This window comes from Sciurus vulgaris, assembly GCF_902686455.1.
Source record: "Sciurus vulgaris genome assembly, chromosome: 16".
Lineage (NCBI taxonomy): Eukaryota > Metazoa > Chordata > Mammalia > Rodentia > Sciuridae > Sciurus > Sciurus vulgaris.
The window spans coordinates 79,548,279-79,576,238 of record NC_136477.1 but is presented as its reverse complement, the minus strand read 5'-3'; the positions used below and the strand labels follow the sequence as shown (position 1 = coordinate 79,576,238).

The 27,960-nt window shown below is 34.2% G+C and overlaps 1 long non-coding RNA gene across 1 annotated transcript; it reads left to right on the top strand.

Moving 5' to 3' along the window:
* Positions 1–15: 15 nt before the first annotated feature.
* Positions 16–27,806, top strand: LOC306646877. Its single transcript, XR_013759994.1, has 3 exons — positions 16–153; positions 27,302–27,412; positions 27,687–27,806. It is a non-coding gene; the product is annotated as an uncharacterized lncRNA (long non-coding RNA).
* Positions 27,807–27,960: the final 154 nt, after the last annotated feature.

The following is a 27,960-nucleotide window of genomic DNA, read 5'->3' as shown; positions in this document are numbered from 1 at the left end:
CCACAATCCGGCGGGGTTCTTTTCTGCTGTATCCGCCATTCCTGCCTTTCGGCACTAGGATTCACTCTCACTTTTTATAGTTCCCAGTTGCTCTGCTGTGGGGGTGCTGAAGATCCCTAGGGAGCAGGCCTGGTTTTTGAGCACCAGGAAATAGTGAGTGTGCAGAGGTATCATGAGCCTGGGGAGGGAGGCTGTGGGAGAGAGACTCTTGGAACCAGGGACTGGTTATGGCGGGAACAGGAGTTGGTGGACATGACTTCAGGCAGTCTCTCAAGTCTAGGTCTGACCCCTCTTCTGGGGGTACCACTGGCCATCCAGGCGGGGGGCATATCAGTGGCAGAGATCCCTCATAGCCTTCCTTATCCCTGCAGGGCACCCTCAGCCCCTGACTCAAATCCTATGTGGCAGGTTTGTGCCTGTGGCCCAGCATCTTCCCAGACAGGAACTGTGGTCTGATCTATAGGAACCTTGCTTTTTCCTGAGCGAGTTAGTTTTCATTTAATTTTTTTTCTTTAATTTCCTATTTTGTTTTGTTTTGTTACTGAAGGTTGAACAGTGGAATACTTCACCTCTGAGCTATATCCCTGGTACTTTTAATTTTTATTTTGAGAAAAGGTCTAGCTAAGTTGCTAAGATTAGCCTTGTGGTTTGATTTACCTAGATTTTCTATTACAATTACGTATATAATTTTTATATACATATGGGTTTTTGTATGCATTTTGTTTATATTGTTATTCCTTGATGATTATTGTAATAGTATAGTTTCATAATATACGTGAATGTCAGGTAATGATGAGACTTCTCTTGCTCTTATAATTGAAAAGTTTTTGGCTAAATTTATATATATTTAACTTTGTGGTGAATTATAGAACTTTATGCTTTGGTTCCTTTTTTCATTAAAAGTAATGCATGTTGGATTTTTTTGTATTATTGCATTATAGTTATACCTAATATTTGGGTTCATTTTGACATAATCATGCAGGCATGGAATAAAATTTTCTTCACTTCAGTGCCCAGTAGTTCCCCTTTCTTGCTCCATCTACCTTCCTGTCTTCCTTCTATTTATTGTTTTTAAAAAATAACTGCTGTATAGATACACATAAAGGTAGAATTCACTGTAGTATAGTGATATGTGTACATGGCAAATTCGATTAATATATTTTAGATTAATTTGGGGAAAATCGTCATATTTGTATTGATGAGATTTATCATCTACATATGGGGTGTGTAATTGTCTTTTTTGTGCTTTTGATGAATTTTATTATCTCATAAGTTCTACCTATTTTCTAAACAAGTATACTTGTGAGCACATCATATGCATACTGCACCTATATAAAACTTAAATATGGTGTTTTATGCCTTTTTTGTTTTTTACTTCTAGAAGTACAATATTAATTGCAAATATAATCACAGTAATATTAGAATAAAATTTGGGTCTGCAGGAGCCTAAGAAAGGCATTGAGGAAGATTGGTGAACATAAAAGTGAACAGGTTCACTTTCTCTTTTTATTTTATTTTTATTGTAAACAAATGGGATACATGTTGTTTCTGTTTGTACATGAAGTAAAAGCATACCATTTGCATAATCATACATTTACAAAGGGTAATGATGTTTGATTCATTGCTATTTTTTCCTTCCCCCCCACCCCTCCCATCCCTCTTTTCCCTTTATACAGTCCTTCCTTCCTCCATTCTTGCCCCCCTCCCACCCCCCATTATGTATCATCATCCGCTTATCAGCAAGATCATTCGTGCTTTGGTTTTTTGAGATGGTTATGCCATTTTTTAAACTGAATATATCATGGCCAAAAATGTGACTGACCCCTAGTGACCATTTTCCCCACTAGGAAAATACTATTTATCTCTTCCCAGATGAACATTCTCTTGAACCATCTGCCTGTGTTTCAAGTGTTTGGATGAGTATTCTTGTGTTCTTACTGGTTATCATGTTCACATGTGCTGTAATTTCAATGTTTCTGTGGTGGGTAGTATCATGTATCTTCAATAGCAAAAATGTTTCCACAAGTAGATAATAACTTAAACTTCTCTTGAATTTTTGAGTATTATATCTTCAACAATACTATTCAGTTTTGTCTATGATGAGATTTTATTTTACATTTCTCTAGTTTCTAAAGATGTTGATTTTTTTTATGCTTATTGAACACTTATTGAACATATCTCCTATATGAATTGGTTGTTCATATATGAATTGCCTTTCTTTTGTGGTTTCTGGTTTCAAAGATAAAAGACAGTTTGTTTTCAGGAAATAATGGTGCTATTTTTAATTATTAAAAAACATTGATTTGCCTTTTTTCTTTCCTTGAGTATATATTATAGGGTTCTTGTCTGTCTTCTATTTGGAGATTATTTTAAATGGGATTCTAGGGTTTATCTTTGAAAATTCTAATAGGAAAAATAAGGGAAATCTCTCTTCCTCATAGCTGTAGGAAAATGAATATATTTCCTCAAAATAATTTGGTAAGTAAATTGTTGAATGACACATTCACAAAAACATCCACTTCTCTTTCTTTAAGGTTTTTTTTTTTTTTTAATGTTTTTGACAGTGGATCATGCATTTTACTCTCTGGGTTTTGGAGTTTAATACAAAATCATATGGGATAAGATATGGCAAATTCTCTAAATATTCACACATGATTTATTATTTATTGAATGACATGCTGTGGAGATAACAAGAGAACATTTATTTTTAGAAATAGTTACTTTTTTTCAATTTATTATATGCATTTTAGATTCATTTTTTTTTCTGAGATATACTCAGGCTCTGGACTTGTTATGTGCTTTTTTTGTACCAGGTAGTTTTCAAACATTTACCCTCATAAAGAATCTGGGTTGGTAGATCTGTTTCTGAAGAGTTAATTAACATGAAAGAAGAAAAAAAAATCTGTGTTGCATCTGTGATGTCTTCTCAAGGCACTCTCTTCAAAATGGGAAGAAAATAATATTTCTCCTGATCAACATCCTCATGTCAAGAACTAACCAGCCTTTGAGAAGCTTTGAAGGGTTTTCATATAGTTCTGTCCCTGGATAGATCTCTGTGTGCTGCTGAGTTATCATTTAATGTCCAGAAACCTGTGTTTTTTCATCTCTACAGTGGGAATAATTTTCAAGGATAAAGAAGGATAATGTGCTTTATGGAGGCTACCAATGTATGTATGTGTTGTGGCCCACAGCTGGACAAAACACCTGGAAGACACCATACAGGTAATAATTGTTGATCCATTGTCTGCCACTCACATGAATTTTCTTTCAAATCTTATAATGCCCCGTAGGCACCCATGTCATGCACATGCCTGAATTTAAAGGTTGAGTCTTCCTTGTCTGAATTCCAGCTTCTAATTCTGTAGTGGTTTAATGTGGTGCAACTAACATGTTTCTCCTTGTCCTCCTTTTATTCTATGTCCCCAATAAAATAGTTCTCTGCTCCATGCCTATATAACCCATGTTCAGCTATGTTTAGAAAATGACAGAAACCTGTATCAATTGCTGATTCATAAAAGAACATTGAGATTACTTCTGGATCATGTATGTCCTTGTTATAAACTGAACCAGGATTTCCATAGGTCCCAGATAGGAAATCTCATGACCAGTTAGCTATGTGAAAAGGTTTTGTTTACATATATACAGACATAGCTGCAGGCAAGTCTCTTGCCTTCTTTTCTTTCAGGAGAGGATTACAATTCCTTACCAATATTTCTTCTTAGGTCCAAAAAAATAGGAAAGACACTGCCCTGAATGAGAGCAGACAGCTTTAACCAGAAAGTTTCAAGAAGTAGACTTTATTCTATCAAATCCTGGCCATGGTTTATTCCATAACAGATATCAGATGGTAAGCAAAAGACACTATGCAAATACATAAATCATGAGAAAGATATATTATATAGTAGTATGTATAAACACACTTAACAGGCACACCTGTAGAAATCCTGCTTTCTTGACTAAGTGTCACTAAGTCCTAAAATAATAAGAAAGATATGTCATGTGGTGTAGTGGAGGTTATTTGGACTTTCAAATTCAACCCTTTTTGTTTGTTTGTTTGTTTTTGTACTGGGAATTGAACCCAGGGACACTTATCCACTGAGCCACATCCTGGCAATTTTTTATATTTTATTTAGAGACAGGGTCTTGCTCAGTTGGTGAGGCTGGCTTTGAACTCAAAACCCTCCTACCTCATCCTTTTGAGCTGCTGGGAGTTCAGGCATTGCCACCATACCTGGAAACAGAATTCATATTGATTCCAAGCCCATTTGCTTATTGTTTGAGGGGTATTGATCTTAGGAGGAAAAAAATGTTATAGATTAGCTATTAGGCCTAAGACCAAATTGCAAAATAAAAAGTTTATCTTTAGTGCATTTAAATTATAGATTCAAGGCTGTGAATATGATAACATAGACCCCCAACTCCTGGAACTTCATCTTTTGCTTGCTGATAATTGAATGGACTGTGGCCAGCATTTGGTGAAAAAAGTCTACTTTTGGAAATTTTCTGATTAAAGCTCCCTGCTCTCACTCAGGGCAGTGTCTCTCCTGTTTTTTGGACTTAAGAAGAAATATTGGTAAGAAATTTTATCCCTCACTTCTAGCATAAAAAGCAGTGGTCAGGGCCTTTATCTCCCTGAGGTTAAGGGGAAGCATAGCTCTCAAAGTTGGAATTTGGTCCTGTGAACTGAGATATTCTGGAGGCTTGACATAGTTTTGAGAGTACTTTTCCAACAATTTGTGTATTTCATTAGTAATATATTCTGGTCACATAATGTTAATATTCCCATATTGGATATATTGTTAGGTTATTAAAATCAATATCTATATATTTTTATGTGAATACTAGAAAACTTTAATTACCCTTGCACCTCACATATTATTACCATTGGATATTTATGCCATAGGGAGTTCCTTCCTAGTTCAATGTTCAATCTGTTTCATCACAAGAAAGCAGGGAAGTTAAATAAAATTTTACAGTGTAGTGAATTTTTTCCATCTATGAGTCATATACAGACATATATAATCCACAAATTGAAAAGGTCTTATGCAAGGTAAAATGCACAGTCCTCCTAATTTGGCTGGATTCTACTTCTCCAAGGAAACTTTGCTTTTAATGAACTGTAGTCTGAGGATCTGGATTTTAATTCCTAGCACCTCAACGGGAAAAAAAAAAAAAAAGTTACATTCAAGAACCTGCTATTGTGACTTCATTCATTTATAAATTTGATGTCACCTTCTATCACTCAGAAGACTCACTAGACTTAGTCTGAGCATGTGAAGACAAAAGCTTCTGATATCTATTCAGAAATAGAAACTTTAATTCATTAGTAATATATTCTGGTCACATAATGTTAATATTCCCATATTGGATATATTGTTATGTTATTAAAATCAATATCTATATATTTTTATGTGAATACTAGAAAACTTTAATTACCCTTGCACCTCACATATTATTACCATTGGATATTTATTTAGCTTCTGATATCTATTCAGAAGCTTTTAGGTAAGCATTGTCCAATACAGCACACAGTCAGTGAAGAGAAGCAGGCTTAGCCATCTGGTATGACTTTTATCTCTGGAGACTGCTAGTGTTGGTATCCATGTCTAGGCTCCCTCTTTCATGTTCAGGGGTCCTGGTTTGCTCTGTTGTGCAGGTGCAGGAAGATCGATGGAGAGAACACTGAGACCTGCAAAAAGCCAATAAAAGGTTAGTGTGCAGTGGCATCCTGAGACTGGGGGTGAGGCTGCATGAAATTTACTGCAGTGACCATGTGGGGATCTGCAATTTTGGACTAGCATCTATATGGTAATCTCTAGTATTTGCAGGGCTGGGCATTGCTCTGAGGCAGGTCAGCTCTGAATTCCCCACCAGTCAGTCAAGTGGAGCATATATCAGCAGTAGACAGTGGGAGTCCTGTCCTATCCCTGCAGTGTATCTGCAGCCCCAACCTGAAGTCCTACATAAGCACATATGTGCCAGCATTCCAGCACCTTCCCAGACTGTATGGTGGACTGAGGAGTGGAATAATCATCAGAACCACAACTCCATGTATTTTTTTTGCATGAGGGGACTATGGTCTGTCTATAGGGGTCTCAGTTCTTCCTCCTGACCTTGCTTTTCTTTCTTTTTTGGGGGGGATGTTGGTACCATGGATTGAACCCAGAGGTCCTTTACCACTGTGACTACATCCCTCATACTTTTTATTTATATTTTATTTTGAGACAGTTACTGAGTCTGGCCTTGAACTTGTGCCTCAGTGTTCTGAGTTGCTGGCATTACAGGTGTGTGCCACACTGCCTGTATCCTCCTCAATATTCTAAATAAATGGGAAACAAAATGTCAAATCCAGAACCCTAACTCCTAGCCTAAACCTTTATGTACATATGTCAATAAACTCCAGTTTCCTGTCCATTTTCCCAAGACAACTTCCCCTCTCCCCAGTATTATCAGTTGCTTTTCCCATATTACATTTGAAATAAGCAGAGTGTTTTAAAATTATTTTACCAAGAACTGGATGAAACTTTTTAATGAGTTTATTTTCTGGCCGGGTGCAGTGGCACATGCCTATAACCCCAGAGACTCAGGTGGCTAAGGCAGGAAGATTGCAATTTCAAGATCATCATTGGAATTGAGGTAGACTGTGGGCAAGTTAGAAAGTCCTGTCTCAAAATTTTAAAACAAGGGCTGGGTATGGGCTCAGATTTAACATGAACCTCTGTCAAATCCCCAGTACCATAGAAAAAAATAAAAAGAATTTTTTGTTTGTTTGTTTATGAGCATTTCACATGATAGAAAATAGAGAAAAATCACTCGACCTTTACCAAAATATATGTGTTTCTGTCCTCCCTTTGTCTCTCCAAGGCAGGACAACTTGTCAAAATGTCTTTGTGCTGAGAGTCTGCCTTGTGGAATTTATCAGAGGGTTCTCATTCCCCTCTCTTGTATTTATTTATTTTTTTTTTTTGGTACTGTGTTTTACACCTGTCTGATATGAGAATTCCACAGCTTGCACATCTAATATTTTTTGAGTCTAGTGAATATCAGTACTTGGGATTTACCTTATTAGAGAGCGGTATAAATTTAGGGAGTATAATTTCTCAAGGAAGTATCTGAGTGCCTTAAAGCTGGGAAAAGTCTCCTGTTGTATCCTTCATCCAAAAATCACTTCAGTTGTTTTCTTATTTTGGCTATTATGAATGCTGCTACAATGAAGATGAGAGTGCAATCATTTAACATACTGATTTTACCTACTTTGGAAATGCAACCAGAGTTATTATTGTTAGTTCTTAAGAACTTCCAATGCTTTTTTTTTTTAAATGGCTGTACCAAATTTATATTCTAGCACAGTGATAATGTGTTTCTTTCTTTCATATCCATATAATTGAAGTACTACTTTTCTTCAATTGTTTGATAGTCATTCTAACATCTGTGCTCAAGTTGCAGAAGGTCTTATAGTTTAGCGGTGCACTGAATTCCTGATGCAAGTTTGTTAGATTTCAGGATGCCTTATACTCACTGGAAAAAGTTATGTAAATCTTTTTAGAAATAAACAGAGATCTGTGCTTTTAACCCTTTTTCTTCAATCATGGAGGGGATTGTAGCCCATGGAAATGCTTGCACACTGATGCGAAGCCAGTCCTTTGTGATCTTGGGAGATACACAATGCACATTTGGCATTGCTCCCAAAGCTTGGTGGTTTAGGATGTAGTCCATTGAATGGAAAAAGTTGAAGTTGGGGAAAATTTCTTATAGAAAGAAATGGTTAGGCTTGGGGTTATTACTGAACGGACTTAGGGTAGTGGGCTCAGGAAGTGCTGAACTCCCACTTGGGTTGCCAGTTGTGGACTCTTTCTCCTACTAACTCTTTGGTGCTGACTAGATAGAAGATCAACTGTTAGCAACAACAGTGTGCAAAGTATATTGACAAATTTCTTTTTTGGGATAAACTGGGACCCTTGAGATTTAACTCCTCTTCTGCCCTGGTCACATGGAATAAAGCCCATGGATCTTGAATGGCTCTAGAAAAACACCCCTTTTTCTGGTCTTGATGCTTGTGTATATCTAGTCCCTTCCTCTGTGAGCACCAGATAAATTAATAAACTAGAGGCAATTTAGAGTTAAATGTGTTTCATTTATGACCACAATCAGTTTTCCTGTATTCAGGGTGACACCAGATTTAGGTATTCTGTCCCAATTATATGGTACATTGCTCAAGAAAGGCTAATGTCCAAGTGTACCCCAACTTTTCCTACTCATCTGATGGTAGATTTTTTCTTTTTGCTGTATATGACTCTGAATTCATTTTAAGAGGAACTCAAAAGAGTAGTAGATGTTTATTTGATGCATTCATGAAGAATGGAAAGTCACAAGGCTCATATTCTGCTATATTTTGAAAATCATCCCTCTTAATATCTGCTTTTGGGGGAATGTTGGGATGTAATTCCACTGTTACACACATTCTACACACAAGTCCTACCAGTGATCTTTGCCTCTTCTTATAACATCTGCCTTTAGGTTGGGTTGTAACATTCAATCACATTAAATATTTTTCTTGATGTAGTTGGATTTATATAGGTCTTTTCATTGCACTTAACAATAAAAATATTTACATACATATGGAATTTTCTGTATTGTGACTTCTTGGTCTTTAAATTACTGTGATAATGTAATTTGATAATATATATTAGTGTTAGGTAATGAATGATAGTTGTTACTTTTTCTCTTAGCTAATGTCATGTGTATTTAGCCCTCAGGAGAATTTTAGAATTTTTGCTTTCATTCCTTCTTTAATTAAAAGCAAGACATGGTTTCAATTTTGATGGAGTATTATAGATTAACCTGGGAAAAATGGTCATCTTCAGGAGTTTTATCTATACATAGTGTAACTAATTCTTTTATATGCTCTTCTGTATTTTTATTTTCTCAAATTTTGCACACCTCCTTTTTAAATATGCTTACATATGAAATGTGACATTCATGTAACATTGATATAAAACATACATGGTGTTTTATGGCATTTGTCAAACTGGATGTTCTATAAAAAAAGTGTCTTTCTTCTAGAAACCATTATTTCTCACAGTTTATTATTTATTTCTTCCTAAATGTACATCCTCTTTAACCATGCTCCTGGGTTTCAACTCTGGAGAAATATGGCTATATCCTCATGTGTAATTTTAGTCTGTTTCTGGTGGGGGTGTATCATGTATATTGGATAGCAAAACAGTTTTCACAAATGAATAATAACAGCTTAAACTCCATCTTTCCTTCATGAGTGCATTTATTCCATGTTCATCAATACTATTTAGTTTTAATTTTTTTTAGAAAATTTACTCATTCTATTGATGTATTGCAATTGCTCTACATTTTAACATATTATATAGAAAATACTGAAAATACAATCTACTTTGTAAAGCCAAAGATAAACATTGAATCCAAAGATAAACTATGTTTTACACAATGGACACTTTTCCCATAGTTTGTATTAAATTTTAAATATCTATTTCTTTTTTTAAAATATTTTTTAGATGTTGATAGACTTTTATTTTTATTCATTGATTTATATGTAGTGCTGAGAATCAAACCTAGTGCCTCACACTTGCTAGACAAGTGCTCTACCACTGAGCCACAACCCCAGCCTTAAATATATATTTCTTTTATTAAAATGATTATTTTGCATACTCCCTAAGTACATGTCCTTTACAAACAGCTCAGTAATTCTCAGAAACTGTTTCTAGAGGGTTGTTGTAAAAGAAAGTGCACAACCTGAAAAGGGAGAAAGCAAAAAAAGTTTAAATCATGCACAATAGCTAGCATATCAAATACATTTAATAAAGTAGGAATTTCATTGCAATATCAAGAATTCAAAGCAGAAATACTAACATTACATATAATGTACATAAGTTTACATGTAGTAAACTTATTTTTTAAGCTGAATTGAAACCACTTACATAAAGTTTCTGTTATAATTTTGTGCATTTGGTGTTCTGTAAGCCTCTTGTAGTTGATTTTTCCATTTCATTCTTCAGGTTTGGTAAATTTTCTGATATTATTTCATTGAATATGTTGTTCAATCCTTTTGGTTTGTACCTTTGTGCTTTCCTCAATCCTGAAAACTATTAAATTTGGTCTTTTCATGATCTCTCATAGTTACTGGAGGTTCTGTTCATGATTTCTTACCATTTTTGTTTGGTCAACTTTATTTTCAAGATTAAATATTTTGTCTTCATTATGTGAGGTTCTGTCTTCCAAGTGATCTAGTCTGTTGATGATGCTTTCCATTGAATATTTTATTTGGTTTCTTTTTTCCTTCATTTCAAGGATTTCTGTTTGTTTTTTTCCTCAGAATCTCTATCTCTTTGTTGAGATGGTCTTTTGCTTCTTGCAACTGCTCTTTCAATTGTTCATTGGAGTGATTATTCATTGCCTTCATTTGCTGTCTTATCTCATCCTTTGCTTCATGAATCATTTTAATTAAGTATATTATAAACTCCTTTTCTGATATTTCTTTTACTGTGCTGTCACTGGATTCTATTAATATGGAATCTTGGTTGATTTGGAACCCTTCCATTGTTTTTTCATGTCATTCATGTATCTTCCCCTCTTGCAGTGCAGATCTGGGGTATTTCAGTTTTCCGCTACAGGCTCATAGTAACCCTGCAGGTTTCCAAAACCTCTTCTTTAAGGTGGATATCAATATTAGCAGTACCCAGTACAGATAATATGCAGCCCTAAACAAAATAGCCCCTATGAAGATGTTAACAATATTGTCATAGTAAATAGGATGAGTTCAAATATTATCTACAGTAAAACAAATAGATTTGCAATGAGGTCTACAGTTTATAATGGTAGACAAAGAGGATGAGGAGGAGTGTAGGATGTAACTGTTAGAAGGATAAGAAAAGAGTATTTATAAGTACTAAATCATAGGAAGAGTGAAAGCAGAATCAAAAGAAGTTGGTTGTTAGCAATGGAAAGCAGAGAAAGAGACTCTGAGGAAATGGATAAACAAAAGGAAAATAGAGTGAGAAAAATAAAGAAATAAAAACAAAAATTTTCAGAAAAAAATCTACACTATAACAGTCATATGCTATTCAAACCTCCCAATCTTCAGTAGCCTAATGCATGAGAGGTACCTGACAATGAGCTTCCTGTCACCAGTAGGCATCTCAGAATGGAATTGGTCCCACCTAATGATAGCAGCTTCCACTTTCAGGATAATGCAAGATGAATGCACTGGCTTCCAAATGTGTTGGCAAATGGGGAGTTGCAGTGTGGGGTGTGGGTGCCAATTCCATGTTGGATGCAGTAGGTTGTGCCAGGGGTCCTGGAGGTTGGAATGCAGTTGGTTATGCCAGGGGTCCTACAGGTCCTGTTGTCCTAAAATGGCAGTAGCCATGCACATCTAATCAAACCTGACAGTGGACTTCTAGGTAATAGCTGGCAGCTGGTGTTTTGCTTGTGGTCTGCAGGCTATCAGCAGACCATCAGCAGGTGGAACTAATGTGGTGAGTGATGGGTAGATGAAAGACAGGTAATGGCAAGCAAGAGGCAGTCAAATGGGCAAATGGCAGAGGCAGCAGTGAGTGAGAGATCTGCACTCAAAAATTTGTCAATATGCTGGCAGACTGTGGGTGATTAAGGTGGACAAATGAGATAAACAGCAGGTGATTGATAAGCAGCAAAGACTGCCTCACAGAGAAACAGATTTTCCTCTGCTTGAAACCTGAGTTACTAAGCAACAAGGAATGTAGCCTCCCTCTAGTCTGCCATTTTGGGTCTCCAATTTTGTTTTTTGTATATATGATTTATTTTACATTACCTAATTTCTAAAGATGTTATATCCTTAGCTTTTTTTAAAATTTTATTTTCAGCTGCTTGGGTTGGCCTTAGATTTGTGGTCCTCCTACCTAAGCCTCCAGAGTACTGGCAATTTTAAGTGTGTACCACCACATGTATCCTTTCTCACTCTTCCTTATTACAACTTGTGAATGTTTATATTTTCTTTAATATTTCACTATTATTTATTTGTAATATCTATATTTAGTATATGAAGATAAAATTTTATATGCTATGATGAAGGGTACAATAGCATTTTTATTATTACAAAAATATCTCAATGTCCTATCTTTTTTGGAAAGAATGCCATTTTTCTTCTTCCCTGTACTGTAATATCTATGATTTTTTTACTGTCTAAATAGCAAGTGACTTATTAAGCATTTTGTCTTGAGTTCTACCATTTGTTCATTTCATTATGATGTCTACACTGGTTGCTATAACTTTATAACATTATTCATGAGTGGTATCATAGTGTTCTGGTCAGGGATATACTTTATGCACAACAATGGAAACAGAAAAAAGTCTAGTTACATAATAGTCTGTATCATCTAGATTCTTGTCATTACACTCAGATATTCAGAAAATGGCAGAATCATTTAGAACAAATTTCTACAGTGTAGTCCCATCAAGTGAGACATCATTATATATATGCATATGCTGGCAATTATATGGTACATAATTGACATAATTTTTACTTGTCAAATTTACCAGAGCTTTTTCAATTCCATTTGCTTTTGGGAAGCACCAACATTGACATTGATGATTCTTTCTGTGGTATGGTCATTTTTAGTATCTCCTAATTTTGCTCCTTTGCTTAGACTTTTCTTTCTCTACTCTTCTTTTTATAAAATTTACTTTTTCCAAAATATTGAGATGGATGATTTGATAATAAATTCTTAGTCATTTTTATGGCCAAGGAATCAAGAAATGAAATATAAATGGACCATAGATTGAAGAAAATATTTGATAACCACATATCTGAGAAAAGTTTAATATCAAAATGTATGAAAATCATGCAACTCCTTGAAAAAGAAAAAAGAAAATAAAACTAATACTGTATGGTAAAATGCCTAAAAATCAAACAAATATATAAAGTTATATAAAAGGTATTCAACATCATTATCAGAAAAATGCTATTCAAATTTATAATTTACTTTAGATTCTCTGTCTCATTTATCTCAGAAATATGAGTGCTAAATAGTGTATATTCTCCATTCTACACAGGACATCCTGAGACAGTTGTCAGTTCTCAAAATGCAAAGTATTCATTTCTCCACATTATTCCTTTTATTTATTATTTTTTTTTTTTGTGGTGCTGGGGATCAAATCCAGGGCCCTGTGCTTGTAAGGCAAGCACTTTACCAACTGAGCTATCTCCCCAGCCCACATTATTCCACCTTAATCTAGATAGTCATGAGTTTTGAAAATCAAATAAAGAATGAATAGAATGCACTAATCAACCTAGATGCTAGAATATATAACAAAAGACATACAAAACAAAAATTAACTTAATTACAAATATTCTTATAAGAACCCGAAAAACTGTTCATGGGAATACATGCCAGTAGTCCCAGATACTGGTGAGGTTAAAGCAGGGGAATAATTTTACACCTAGGAATTTGAGGTTAATCTGGGCAACACAGCAAGAACCTAGACCTAAAAGCAAACCAAACAACAAAAATTAAACAACAACCACATATTTAAAAAAAGTACCTTCACTGACACTGATGATTTAAACCAAACTTTTAATAATAATTTATGATCGCTTTAAAAAAAAATAAAACCCTCTAATTCTTTCTATAAGGCAAGTTTATGAGATAAGACATCACAAGAAAGAAAATTAAAAGCCCTATTCCATTTTGGATATTGAATAACATATTCAAAACTACTAGCAAACTGAAGGTAACTACCTAAAAAGGAAAGAATGTACCCCATGTTCAACAGGGACATCTCTCTATATGTCGTAATAGAGAAAGGTTCCAAAAATAATTTTGACAGAAAAAAACTTTGGTAAATCATATGCCAATGTATGTTAAAACCTATAGCAGATTACAACTAGAGGAAAATTCTTTTTCAATCCACAAAAGGGCCCCTGGGAACTATCTTCAGTTATTCTATTTTATTTTGAAAATCTAAGTGCTTCACAACTTAGTTTAGTTAACAGGAAAAAATAGTATGATTTTCTGACTTCTACTACATATTATGAGAATATTAAACATGAATATTATACATCAAAAGAGAAATAGCCTATGCAGATGATAGTATACTTCATATAATATTTCTAAGAAATTTTTACACACTAACAAAACTAGAACTACATTAGTTTGGTAAGAGAATAGGTTAAAATGGGTTACAGTGTTCCCCAGTAGATCTGCAAATTCAACATAATTAGGTGCAAATGTCAGTCATTTTGTAGAAATTGGCCAACTGACACTAGTAATCATAAGATTATATGACGGAAATAAAAAATAAAATCAGTATTGAAGTAAAATGTTATTTTAAGAAAAAATGTACATCGTAAGCAAAATATGTCATGTCAAATATTAATTTAAATATTTTTAAGATTACCAGTGAGTAGTAGTCCTATGCCTGAAGTGAGGGGGTCTCTTTCAACCTAGAGAAGAATTATGCTGGGAATGACATTTTTCATCACAGATATTACTTTCTGAGCATGAGAGAATTTGAAGTCCTTTCTTGATAACTTTCTTGAGCTTCCTAGATTTTTTGCATCTTTCCTACCATAGATGTTCTGTCGTTTGCATTTTACTCAAATCTAGTCCAGTGTGTATCATGCTTAGGTACAACTCTTTTTGGTGAGTCTCTACACTTCAGAAAATTAACTCAGAAACTATCCATTATTTTTACATATAATTTTTCTCCCTTATACTTTGGAAGTTATTTTAGGACCTGATTAGTGTGTTCTCCCTATACTAGTTTGTATTAAGTATTTTCTCTATTTATATGCTATTATGTCTTTATTTTAAAATCAGATTTATGTTCATGTTAATCTGATTTACTACTTCTCATGGAAATCCAGATAACACATTTCAAATTTACTCTACTATTAAATAAATAGTTAATTGTTCAGGACCACATGTGTTTTAGGTAGATTTGCATTATCAAAGGATGTGACAAGAACAATATAGAGGAGGAAACAATTATTTTGGCTCATGGTTTCAGAGGTTCATTCCAGCACTACCTCCATAGCTTTGAGTCCAATGTGAGATTTCACTGTAGTCAGTGGGATTGAGCCAGCTCAGTCTGGCCACAGCTCTTTGTTCCCAGTGTATACCTGTAGTATACATGTATAGAAGAGACTTAGCCAAACCTATCTGTTGTCTCCAATTATGGAAAGTGTAGCATCTGGCTTCAGTACTTTATTCTTTGGACTTTATGAAGATCATATTTTTTCATTATGCAAGTCTAAGAATTTATGTCTTATGTGTATACATGTTGATATGGATGATACTTTTTGAACTTCTTCATTTCCCCCTTTCTCCTCCATCCTTCTTTTCTCCTTATTGCTGGCTTCCACTTCCTTTTCACCTCCTTTTCCTCTCTCCAGATCCCCTTAAATTCCTTTCCTTTTTATTTCCTACTCTCCTTCCCTTTTCTTTCCCTTTGTCCTCTTTTTCCTTTCTATTTTTCTCTTTGCATTTTCCCTTCCTTTTTCTTCCTTATTCCTTATCTTTTATATTATTTTTATTGTTTTTGATTACAAAAAGAGTATTAAAATAATGCAAATAATATTTAGGACTACTTGCCTCCATCCACAAAGTGAGTATCTGTAGTAGTTTAGATTCATATTCTTTACAAGAGGAGGAAATATAGTTCTTGCATAATTAATATTGCACATTTGAATACTTATAGTACCTTAGTGTATATTTTTGGCTATCACAACTTCATTCATTTGAGAGTCTCTGGAATTTATTGGCGAGAGCATTTTGTGTTCACTGTACAGACTGTCTGGTTCTAGGTTCTTTGTCCATCATTTAGCAGGAATGAGTCATTGAACAAGTTGCTTAACCTTTTCCTGCTTCAGTTTCCTAATCTAGAATAGAGATTAACAGTAGTACCTACTTAATATACTTATGTACATTAAAATTCACAGTAAATTGATTCTATATAATGATAATCTACTGTGCATTTCAAGAGAGCTAGAAGAGTTTTTAATGTTTGTTTTTACAGTAAAAGGACCTAAGCTTGAGGAAAGTGATATGCTTACCCTGATTTCAGCTTTCCACAATGTATACCTGTATTGAAACATCACATGGTACCCTACAAATGTGTACAATTTTAATGTTTCAATTAAAGAATAAAAAAGATTTAATATTTATAAAGCAGATCAAATAGTGCCTGATAAGTAGAAAGTGTTATATAAATACTTGATGAATACACATCTTAGGGTATTGTCAGAGTTAGAAAAGTGCTTGGTCCATGGTATGTACTCAATAAGTTACTTCTAAAATGTTACTGGTTGCCTCAGCATATTGATTTTTTAGCAGGATGAATCAATTATATAGTGGTATTTGTGTTATTTGCTACTTGTAACTTAATTAATAGAATTCAAATAGCCTTCAAGATGTTTTAGAAGATCAAAAATATATGATCTTTATATTGACTGATTTTCTTCTATTGTGAAGGGCCTTTGGCATAATTCAGTTCAACTGCAAGTAGGTTCCATGTATATGAAATCCATTTTTAAGTGACACATCATACATGTTTTGTAAAAGTATTTTGTGACTGGTTTATATGTAAATACTGTGAAACTATATGCTACTTAATATGTTTTTGTAGTATTATTAGTGAATGTCTAGAATTTCACTTTGTACTATTTCTAATTTGTTTTATAGATGTCTTTACAAACACCTGTGATTACTTCCTTAGGTTACTTTCTGGGAGAAAAATTACATTTTTTTCAGTAAAATATATAACCATAGTTTTATAATTATTTATTATACTAGATTTAATTATTAGCATGACTTTAAAGCAGTTATTAATTGTGACTTCTCATTGTTTAATTTTCATTACTGAAAGTCTGAGAGTTAGTCATAGTAAAATTCAAGGTCATAGGGCTGGGAGTTTCCCCTGTGCTAGAGCACATTAGCCCTGGGCTTGATCTCCAGCAGCACAGAAAAGAAAAAGAAAAAAGATAAAACTCAGGGTTATAAAGTATTCTTAAAATATGTTCTTCCACAAAGTTTACATTATATTCACTAATATTTGTTTAACTTTCCTTCAAAAAAATCAAAACAGACAAGAGGATTTTATGGTGTGATTGTTGTTATGATCAAACCTGAGCATATTTAAACAGTCTATTGATACAGAATTCTCATTTCCCAGATTATACAATTTATTTGAACTGTTTGTGACGTGACCTTTGGGAGATTTAGAAGAATCTTCAGATGATTCTAATGAGCAATAACTTTTGGAAACCAGTGTGCTAATTAACATGAAGAGCATCTGTTTTAAATTATATGTAAATATATATTGACCACTGAGCCACATCCCCAGCCCTGTTTGTTTGTTTGTTTGTTTTGAGACAGAGTATCACTAAGTTGCTTAGGACCTCATTAAGTTGCTGAGGCTGGCTTTGAACTTGCAGTCTTCCTTCTTCAGCCTTCCAAGACACCATGGAGAGTGCCACCAAGTCCTACCTATAATTTTTTTATTTTTTTTAAAGCTCTCTGGAGTTTGACCCTTTTATTCTATCTGGGTGTGATAGGAATAGAAAAAACAATTTTTTTTTTTTTTGTGGTGCTGCGGATTGAACACAGAGCCTTGTGCATTCAAGGCAAGCACTCTATCAACTGAGCTACAAACCAGCCCAAAAAAACAAATCCTAAAATTTAAAAACATTAAATTAAAATTAAAAGATGGTATTTGAAGTAAAATTAGGTGATGTTGGAAACTGTGAAGCTAATAAGTCGACTGTGACCCATCAGTTGACAGTGCTGTGAGTGGCAGGTAAGGGACTTTGTTGCTGTGATTTGTGTCTTTCTGCAGTAGGTAGGACTGAAGATCTGAATGTGTGCTCTCTACTGCATGTGTCCAAATGCCACAGGCCTGAAAAAAAAATCCCCTCTTGACTCATCTGGACTTGTCTGAGGGCAGGGGAGTTGGAGACTCACCTTTGTTCTCCACTGCTGACACCAGCAGTTGCTTCATGTATTGGGGTCATTTTATTAATAGACCTTCTCATTCTACTTCTGTCTTTTCTTCCTCTTCTATTGGCTTTCCCTTCCTTTCTCTCACTTTCTTTTCCTTTCTCTTCTCTTCCTTTTGTCTTTGTGATTTCCCCTTGTGTAGCGATCTTTTGTCATCTGATGTTTTTAACAGTTCCTTTTTCAAAATCTGTTCCTAGGCTTACTATCCACAACATTAAGACATTAACATGTGGAAATTTATTTTTTATTTTTTATTTAACTTTTTTATTTCAAAATTTTGTATAGTTTTGAGGTGTGATTTTTATCAACAGTTATTCAGACAAAATTCTTATGTCAAATTATTTACCCATTTAAAATGTGTATTTTGTGGTGGGCTGGGGAGATAGCTCAGTCGGTAGAGTGCTTGCCTTGCAAGCACAAGGCCCCGAGTTCAATCCCCAGCACCATTAAAAAAAAAAAATTGTGTATTTTGTTTATTCAGATGTGTAACCTTAACTGTATTCAATGTTATAGTATCTTCAATGCTCCCCAAAGGAAACCCCACCCCTTAGCCATAACCCCACAAATTTCTTTGTTCTCTCTAGGCCCTGACCAAACTAATATACCTTCTGTCTGTATAGTTATGGGTATTCCAGACTTTTAACATAAATTTGATCATGTGATAGTGAACATAATAAATACGGTTCATTGTGACTGCCTTCTTTCATTTGACATATTTTTAATGTTGATTCTTGCTGGAGTATGTATCACTACTTCATTTTTTACTGTCACATATTATTCCATTTTATTGTGCCACATATTATTCCATTATTATTATTATTACTCCATATTATATTATTGAATATACTCTTTAATTTATCAATTATTAATTGGGAGACATTTAGGTCATTTCATTTTTTTATTGTTATTAATAATGCTGCTAAAGACATTTGTCAGAATAATTTCTTTTTGAATTACCTCTTATTTGCTTTATTTTGTGATAATTGTATTGTGGTGTGGCAGAGTGGGAATAGCAGCAAAAATGCTTCTCCACCCTCTTTTTTTGGTACCATGGATTGAACCCAGCTGTGCTTAACCACTGAGCCACATACCCAGCCTGTTTTATTTGTCAGTATTTTTGTAATTGTGGATGGACAGCATGTCTTACTTTATTTGTTTTATTTTTATGTAGTGGTAAGGATTGAACTCAGTGCCTCACACGTGCTAGGTAAGGGCCGTACCACTGAGCTACAGCCCCAGCTCCCCAGCTGCTTGTTTGAATTTTCAATTTTGAAATAGAGTCTTGCTAGGTTGTTTGGAACCTTGTTAAATTACTGAGACTGACTTTGAATTTTCAATGAACCTGCCTCAGCTTCCCAAACTGCTGGGAATACAGGGATGTGTTATTGCACCTGGCAACACTGCCCTTTGATAGATATAAAAATAATATATTTGATTCAATTCTTGAGAAACTTTTACCAAGGTATACATTCCTGATTGTGTTTGAAACTAATTGGTTTTTACAAAAGTATTTGGCTCAGTTGTGTAAATAATTATATTTTCTGTTACACTGAGTAATATTATAATTTTTTGATATTTTTAAATACTAAAATTTCTTGATGCAGTTCTTAAAGTTTAATTTGCATCAAGAAGTGATAAATCATGTTGGCATCATTTAAAATCCCCTTAATTTGGGGGTACAATTCATGTTGCTGATAAAGAGTAGATAATTGGAAGAGAATTCTAAATTTTCATTTTCCCAGTTCACTTTTGTGGATTTTACTTTTAATGGAGACTTCTCATTATTAAGCCTAATGTATGAAAAAACTAGCAGGTGGTATGCTTAAGCATAAAAGGTATCATTCTCTACTAAGCTAATTTAGCTTATATCACCCAATTAAAAAAAACTTAAAGTAGGTTCTCTTCTGTGGATTATGGACTATGCTCTATCTCCTTTAAAATTATGAAGCATTAATTGACTAATACAAATATACTTTCTCTGGTTGTTTCTGAATTTTCCACAAATTTGGTGTATTTTAGAACTAACTGATTGTCCATTTTGCCATAAAGTTATTGTTCTAGGTGCCCATTTTATTACTATCTACCTAGTTTGCATTTATTAAAATGTGTTAATCTGGGTGATATAGCAGATCATCAAATAAAAAAATAAAACTTGTTACTGAGTAAAATGGAAACCAGTTGTTTGCTTTTAAGTTGAAGAAAATGGAAATAATAAAATAAAGAACAATGAGGATATTTTATTGAAAAATATGTTTGCAAGGTACTTTTTGTAAAAATATGTTTTAGTTGACGAAAGACCTTTATTTTATTTATACATGGTGCCTAGAATTGAACCTGGTGCATCACACATGCTAGGCAAATGCTCAACCACTGAATTATAACCCCAGTCCACCAAGGTACTTTTTAAAGAAAAATCATTCAATTTTCTTTAGACTGTGACCACAATAAAGATAATTTGCCTATAATTTTGATAGAACCTATTCTGTTCCCTTAACAATGTACCTTCAACTCTCTCCAATGTCATTAGGTTCTTATTTTTAATTTTTAACTATTACAGTTCATGGTATGTTAAATGCCTAGGGATTAAAATTTTGTGTTGCTTTAAAAAAAAGAAATGAGCATATTTTCATGTATTTGATATAGTAATAACATTAAAAATTACATACCTGAAATATCTGAAAGTTATTCTCAGACTTTAGAGAGTCTTCTTATTTATTTATTTATTTATTTATTTATTTATTTTTGGTGGTGCTGTGGATTGAACCCAGGGCCTTGTGCATGGGAGGCAAGCACTCAACTTATTGATCTATATCCCCAGTCCCTGAAAGTCTTATTTTCAGAAAAGAAATTATAAATGAAATATTGGACATAGCATTAGTATTCTTCAGTTTATTTTCTTGAACATATCAGATAGCTTTTTTCAACTGCTAGCAACCTAAACAATTATAGACCATTTAAGTAGAATATGGTGTTGAGTGCCCTACAGAATTTTTGCAATGCCCTTGGAACATGTGTGGATAATATGTAATCATAAGTGTACTGAACAGAAGAAGATTGCCATACCACATCACAGAGTTCTAATGAAAACATGACTCCAAACACTATTATGGCTAGCACTTGAGATTCCAGGAACAGAGATACCTTCTTCCTCAGATGTCCTAGGAGAACAAAACTGTCACATGGTCTAGTTTTCATGTATGTGATTATCCTTTCTTGTTCATCTGGTCTTACTTAGAAGAGGGTTGGAGTAAGTGTAGTCAATCTCTGGTTTTTGCCACACTTTAATTTTCTCTTCTTACTTTCTCTTTCTTCTCTTTTTTATATGTGCCTTCCATCTTCTCTTGTGAGAGTCATACATTGGCAGAGTATCAAAAGCATTATATGGATCCCAAAGAGTTTACTGAAACCCTTGCTCTTATTCACAGAGTCAATTGAATTGTGGAATAAGTATGTGAATTTTAGTTTTTTGGATGGACATTTGGTTTTTCTTTTGTGTTTGTGTCTAGAAGTCTTAAGTGACAGCATGCTATATCTTTTTTCTCCCACCTAAAGTGTCTACCTGATTCAGTCCTATTGGAATTGTGGCTGGAAGTATCAAGAGCTTGGAGGGTTCCAGGTTTTCCATCACTTTAAACTGACATGTTTAGTTGGTGATGTCAGTAGTCATACACTCCTAGGTCAAAAATAAATACTCTTGAATTAGCTTTACAGTATCCACCATTTCTAGAGATTGAATTTCATAGTGTGAAGTTAGGAAGAGACCAGTTGCAGTAGGTTGTTGAAAGAGATAAACCCTGATATAGGGACAGGGACAGTAATTAACTATGATCTGACTGATGCAGGCTATGATGACATCTGTTTAGGTTGCCTTGCAGAGCGTATAATGAAATTCCTAATGAGCAGGACTCCAAGCAGCAAAATGAGGCCAACCTGAGGTAGCGATCTCAGCCATGCTTTTCAAGTACCAAATTCCATCAGCAGAACAAATCCCATATACCAGTACACCATCAGAATCAAACTTAGCCCACCAGTTGACTTTATCCTTCAATTTTTCAATCAATATTCCATTTGGCTAGTGTATTAATTTATATACAGACTGGTATGTTAGTGATCTCACAGTCTTTCCCTGGTTAAGTGAGGAGGAAGTCCAGGACAATTTTTTTCTCCATAGCAACCATGGCCAGTGACTGGAAGCTGCCCTGAGTGCTGTTAGGGCTGATGAGGTATCATTGATTATCCCAGAACAAATTTAATAGCAGCTTTTTAAATTGTCTAACTCCCATTGTGGCAATTACTGCATGAGGGGAATAAAGTGGATCAGCATCTTCTCAAACTTTCTCATAGTAAACTAAGGTAACTTGACTTTGAAATCATTTCCAAAGTTGTTTGAGGGCTTTATGGCATAGTGGTAGTGTTTCCCTAAATATTTGAAAGTGTAATACTGGGGTTGTGGCTCACTGGTAGAACATTTGCCTGACATGTGTGAGACACTGGATTTAGTTCTCAGCACCAGATATATTTGTGGTACTGGGGATCAGACACAGGGACTTGCACATGCTTGACAAGTGCTCCACCACTGAGCTACAACCCAGATATTTTTTTTGTGTGTGTGGTGCTTGTGCTTGTCAGGCAAACACTCTACAAACTGAGCCATATCCCAAACCCTTAACACCACATATAAATAAATTAAAGGTCCATAAACAACTAAAAATATATTTTAAAAAATATTTGAATGTGTCAGTTATGGTTGTTTTTGAAGAGAGAGGCAAGTTAATACCTGTCTTTTATAAAGGTTATTATCTCTTAAAGGCATACATGGCATTCTTGGAAAGAAAATGTTTATTAGTTGTTGGAATCCCTCAATTGAAACCATCATTAGTGAAAAGGTTATAGGAGACAAGGCTATCATCAAAGTCTTTAAGCTGGCTGATAATCTTTATGGTTCTTAGTTAAGGAAATAATTGATTTTAGTCTTTATTTTTTGTAGTGGCTGTCTGAAGACATTTTGGTCTTTGGACTGTGCCACTCACCCATTTCTTAGAAATGATTGACCTAGCATTATGAGGGTTGAAATGTGGTAGACATGTGGAAATGCAGAAAGGTACCATGCATGGTAGGTAGGGAAACTGTCTTCTGCTATTCTGACACAATGCTTAGTACAGTTTACAGAATGGCATGCTTATTAGCACAGTTTAGAAAATGAGGGTTAAATAGTCAGAGCTTTCTCATGGGAGACGGTGAGTTGTGGTCTACAAGAGAAAGTTTGAGCTTACAGAACATTTTAGAATGAGCAGTAAGCATGCTGAACCTTTGCCAAAGAGTGACACGATCTTTCCTATATTGGACCAGGAGCTTGTCTGCCCTTTGCTGTGGAGGGAGAATTGCTATCTATCATCTGAGGTTGATCGCTATACATAAAACTGGAACAAAACCCATCAATGCCTCTTCTGAAATACATGGAGAAATATGCAAGGCCCAGTAACCATCATTTAACTTGTAAAATCATCTGCCTACATTCAGGATGAACATGTTGAGCCAAGAATAAACTTTCTAAAGACAAGTTGCTTTTTTTGGGTGGTGGGGTACTGGCAATTGAACTCGGGGGCACTTGACCACTGAGTCACATCCCCAGTTCTATTTTGCATTTTATTAGGAGACAGGGTCTCACTGAGTTGCTTAGTGCCTCACTTTTGCTGAGGCTGGCTTTGAACTCCATATCCTCTTGCCTCAACCTCCTGAACCACTGGGATGACAGGTGTGTGCCACCATGACCACTGACAACTTGCTTTTTCTGTTCTTGAGACTACTTTTTAAATTCCTCAGCCTAACCATGTAGAAAGCATCTGATCTGGTGTCCTTGGAGCAACCTGGATTGGCTTAGGGGTGGGTTTAAGCATTTATAATGTGTTTATGTTCCTTGAACTTTGTGTCTTAGCTTGTTTGTCCAGTAAAGGTCAGAAACCAAACATTAAAAGTCATAGTACTGAACAAAGCACTTGACAATAAACTGTCTAACTCCAGAAGAAGGTGACTTTTGTCATATCATTGAAACTATTTTTGTAGCATAGTACAAGTTAATAGAGGCCATAGTCTAGAAGCATGGTGATTGTGTCTTTATGATGAATAACTTATTCACATTGTTTTGTGGTGCTGGGGACTGAATCCAGGGCCTTGTGCTTGAGAGGCAAGCACTCTATGAAGTGAACTATATTCCCAGCCCTTACTATTTCTTGAATTTCTATTAATATTTCTATTAATATACTCAATTGGCAAACTTCTTTTTAATGAATGACTGATTTGTAATGTATATCTCAGTTTCAATTTTTTTATATTTATTATTATTATTATTATTATTATTATTATTATTATTATTATTTGTGGTGCTGGGGATTGGACCCAGGGTCTTGTTCTTGCAAGACAAGCACTCTACCGACTGAGCTATCTCCCCTACCCCAGTTTCAATTTCAAAAGCAGGATTTATCCTGTTCTCCTGTAAAACCTGTTGGCTTTCTTGTATTTTGTATCTCTGTTATGGTACATTTTCTGTGTGTTTGAACAACAAAGGTGGGAGGCCTCTTGTAACCTCTGTTCTTCTACCTCAAGTTTTCTTATTTCATTTCAAATGTTATTGAAGCCCTTCTCACATTGTTCAACAGTTACTCCTATAACAACTTCTTAATCTGAATCTATTGTCTATTATTGTCTCTGCTTTTTCTAATATCCTTGTGATGTTCATTATTTCCACTTGAATCAGAATTTTGTGTTTTGGTACACAAAAGACATGTCTAATCTTTTCACTGTCTTCCTGTCCAGCCTCAACTCTCTCTCTCTCTCTTTTTTGGGTGCTGGGGATTGAACCCAGGGCCTTATGCTTACAAGGCAAGCACTCTACCAACTGAACTATCTCCCCAGCCCCCAGCCTCATCTCTCTTGATTTCTTCATCAGCTCTCCCTGCTCAAAGGATTCCTGAAATTCAAATTACTTTTATTTAATTCAACAAAATTGTTCATCTTTGAACATATTTATTCATCTGCTTGAAATACTTTGTCCATTCCTTCATCAGGCACATTCCTATTAATCATTGATTTAGTACTTTTTAAAGTAGTTTTCATTCTTTAGTACCTCTGATTCCCATTGTATGCCAGACATAACTCTGGTAGTGCACAGTATGTTTTACCATGATGGCTGTGCATCTGCAATTGTACAGTTCGCCCTACTTCCTTTTGCAGATTCTGAACCTTTTTTGGTGTCTCTAGGAATTGATATGGCATAGATTCTAAATTGATATCTGCTGCTATACTGAATTGGTGTGATAACTCAAGTCCATATATCTCAATATATGTGAGATCACAGGTCTGTGTATCCAGAAGTAACTCCTTGATCTTTACCTTGATTATAAGATTTTTAATCTGTAAGGAAAATCCGTATGTTTTGGATCATCTGTGTATATATTCATAAACATTTGTTTGCATGATATAAATCAAAGAATGGTTGCAGACCATATTAATGGTAAATAGACATTAGAACTGGGAAAACATTTTATAGATCTAAATACATTATTTCAGCTTAGTTTTCCACTTTTCTGTCTCTGAGAAATTATCTTTTTTGATATTCCCTGGAAATAATTTGAATTATCCTTTTTTTCCTTCTCAATTTTACTTATTTCTTCTTTCAGTTTAGGTGATATTTTCTACTAAAGTTAATGTTGCTTGTTTTTGCTTCTTTCTCTGTGCTACCTAATTTACATTTTTCTAAAACTTGGGTGACTGAGACTGATTTTGCTTCTCTGAATGGAGAGAAATGTGTTTGTAAATGCATACAACACACGCACACACACACACACACACACACACACACACACACACACACACTCCCCCCTTGAGATCTTTAAAATTTGCAGTGTTTACTGATAAAAAACATTTTGGATGCTGAGTAATGACTGGGAAGGGAGTAGAAAGAAAACATTTTAAACATGACTTATTGACATAAACTGGTGATTGCTGAGTGAATATGTACCCGAAAGTATATGGTTTTAAGTTTTTTAATGTATGTTTTCTTTTTCCTTCTGTGTCTTGTGCATTTCCCAAACCTACAGTCTTTAGGTTTGACAGTAAAGACCTGCTGGTCAGATTTTGGTGCTTACATATCAAATACAACAATCACTATAGACTTCAACCAGCAGGAACTGAGATGTCTGTTGGTATTTTAATCCCAAAACAGCATTTTAAATTTATATAAACCATGCCTTAAAGTATGAGGAAAAGAGCTTAGGGAAGAGCGTTAGGTTAAATATATTGATTCAGTAGTATATTGGTCCAGTAGTTCTTGTTAGACTTTGAGTAAAATGTAGATATAGAAAAATAACATCATCAACAACAACAATAAATGCTTTCCTTCTCTAGAGAGAATCTCTTGCCTCTATTATATGAATTTTTGATAATAAATGATATTTCAGCCACTCATAAAAAAATAGAGAAGTTGAAAGCTCGGTGTTAAACTGAAAAATTTTGTGATTTTTTAATTATCATTTAAGTTGTACAATAAAGGATTTAGTGAGCTGTATAATTTGTTTTTTGTTAATAAAAACAGTAATTTGAGTTTTTGCCAAAGTGTAAAAACCATTGATTGATAAATCTTGAGAAATGAATTAAGTAATGCTCATTATATAGTTTTTGGTTATAATAAACCTGTTAACTAAAATTAGTAACCTGTTGACCTTGTGGTCTTTGGGAATTTGTGTTTCTTTTGATGAAAGGAAAATTATTTTTCTTTGTCCTAGTTTAGATGCTATCCATCCACTAATAACATATTTGTAGTTTTCAGCTAGAATGTGTTCATGTTCTGATGGATGTATATGGAATAGTGTTGGACAAGATCTTACCTTTTGGTTGTTAGTAAGTTTTTTTATGGAGAGATGACAATGATTAATATTGCTCCATCTTTTTCCTCAACAATTTCAAATAAGTGAGAAAGAAAAACTACTGAAATTATTTGTTTTTAAAATTGTTTTATTTGTTGTGGACTTTTATTTAATTAATTAGATTAATTAATTAGAGAATTGAACCCAGTTTCTCACACATGCTAGGCAAGTGCTGTACTACTGAGCTTCAACCCTCTGTTTTCTTTAAATATATATAAATGACTGAAATATTGTATGTACAAATTATCATATGAATAGGCTCTTCTGTGAGATAAAATATTTGACATACTTGCAACAAAACAACGATCTTTCAATTTTGTTGTTTTTCTTGAATGTTAGAAGCCAAGTCTGAGTTTCACTGTATGTCTGTTGTAGGTATCTTGTATGCACCTCATAAATGCCCTTGTTAAATCTCCTGATGATTTGGACATCAGACTTTGGATCAGAAATAAACTTATGCATTGTGGATTGAAATAAATATTGCAAGTAAGTGCCCTGCAGTCTCCTTATTGTAAATAAATTAGAAAAGTACTTGAATGCCAGAAATTTAGATAAATGGCCCTCAAGAATAATTTATCTGTGGGAAAAGAGCATAACAATTTATTTTTGAAATTAGTTGATAAGATTTGAGTATTATTTATCACTTTATATATTTAAATGCTTTAAATGTGTTGAATGGTTTGTTTATTATTTATGGTTTATTCATTGATTTTTGCATAATTATAAACCATTCATCATAATTGTTATTTAATATATCTAGAATTTAAAGCATATTAAGAATGATGACCTGGATATCCAACGTAAAGCATTTGATAACCATAAGGAAGATGATTTTGTTTGAGTTCTTCCATCACCTTGAAGATATTAGAGTTGAGCTTGAATATTCTTTTTTCCTGAGATCTGGTCAAAACATACATAAAATTACTGCTAAATTAAAAAAAAAAAAAACTGACTGCTCCCCATAAAATATTTAACTCCTTAAAGAATGAGAACTCAAAACTTTTTGTTCAGAAAAATGCAATTTATTAGTTCTT